Consider the following 1,833-nt stretch of genomic DNA (forward strand, 5'->3'; position numbering starts at 1 on the left):
GTGGGTAACAGATCAAGGCAGCAACATAATCAAAGTCCTGGAACCGTATAGGAGACTTTCTGGTCTCGGTCACCTAACCGGCCGACAACAGTGCTGCAGAGACGCGATGTAGCCCAGTTTACCTCCCACTCAAGTCAGAGCAGGACATCCACCCAGAGCTACGGGAGAAGCTGGAGAGGCAGAGCTTGCTCCGCACCGAATTAGGCTAATAAAGTAACGATTAAAAAAACGCAAATGCTTGTTTTAGGGCCCGGTTCGGGCTGAGAATCTAAACTCCATTGCCAATACTTTGCACCTGTAACCCAGTCAAGGAAAGTTTTATTTTTTATTTATTTGTTTACACCTCATTATCATTTCATTTGATTCTTTCGTAATTTTTTCATATGTTCAATATTTTGCATTTATCCTCTGTTATAATATTAACTACATATATTCATTGTTATCCAGTGAAATTACTGATTTAGCATGGGGGGAGGGTGTTACACTTTTGCAAAGAACTGCATCCGTGTCACATTCTCATTAGGGGCTGAGCCCCCCTAAAGGTCTGATCCAGACTGCTGACTTCGAAACTGGCCAGTGTGTGTCCGTATGTGGACACAAGACACCTTTGGTATGCACCACACACACGTAAATGTCGACTCTGGTGGGACTCGAACCCACAACCTTTGAATCACTTCTCATGTGCTTTACTAGAAGTCCAACGCGCTGTCCATTGCGCCACAGAGCCACACGTTTCAGGATGGTGACATGGTTGTTTTCGTAGGCAGACTTGACGTGAAGAAAGTTCTGAACTACGTAGCAGCAGTAGAGACATAACACATGCAGAGAAGAGACCTACAGTCATCACACAATAACACCGATAAGGAATAATTGATATATTTTGTTATTCATTGGCTGGTTTCTGGAGAAATGAGGAAAAAAGAAGGAAGTATTTCCATCAAAGGTGTAGAAATATCCAGGCTACAAAGATGCAAAAGTAGGATTTCAAATTCGTGTTTTTAAATGTACTCCATACTCGACATGTTGCTGTCCCACACAACACGATGGACTGCCCACACACACACACACACACACACACACACACACACACACACACACACACACACACACACACACACTGGCCCCCTCACCTTTCCGCCTCGATGCCCAAACAGCCTTTTGTTCTCTGAACTGACCAATGACGACCATTGTCCGCCTGTCAGCCAATCTGAGTTCCTATTGTGACGCAAACCAGCCAATCAGAGCACTGTATGTACACCCAAACGGGCCAATCAGCTGGCAGTGCCCCTTACAATCTGTACGCCACACCCACCCTCCCACACACACACACACACACACACACACACACACACACACACAATTGAACTCGCTTTCCTCCCTTCTTCACTCTTCCTTTTGTTTGTACAATTGTACATGAGCAGCATGCTGTGTGTGTGTGTGTGTGTGTGTGTGACCTTTACTGCTACATCAGTTCTGACCTTTTTAATGGCAGCGAGTGGGAGAGTTAGCCACTTTTATCCGACGCACAAAGTAGAGAGAAATGACAGACATGTTCTTTTTGTTGTCCTTGTTAAATACAGAAGACATTTTCACGTATTTTCACCAAGCAGGCAGGAGTCATCCTGAACGTGAAACAGGTAACGACAACCACTGATCCCTCCAAAACATGCAAATCACTCTCAGTGGTTTCTGCGACGTGAGGAATAGAGCTCAATCCGCCCCTCCTCTGAGAGACCGTGGGTTCCAGAAGTAAATTTCCCGTTCATTTCTCCCATTGACGTCTGGGAAAATCCGTATATAAAGAGTTTTAGACCATGCCTTAGGCTAACCAGA

General features: G+C 45.1%; 1 non-coding gene across 1 annotated transcript; it reads right to left on the minus strand.

The window, feature by feature from the left end:
* Positions 1-635: 635 nt before the first annotated feature.
* Positions 636-727, minus strand: trnar-ucu. The gene is given in 2 exon segments: positions 636-671; positions 691-727. It is a non-coding gene; the product is annotated as a tRNA-Arg (tRNA).
* Between the last annotated feature and the right edge of the window lie 1,106 nt (positions 728-1,833).

Source organism: Sander lucioperca, chromosome 5 (assembly GCF_008315115.2).
Source record: "Sander lucioperca isolate FBNREF2018 chromosome 5, SLUC_FBN_1.2, whole genome shotgun sequence".
NCBI lineage: Eukaryota > Metazoa > Chordata > Actinopteri > Perciformes > Percidae > Sander > Sander lucioperca.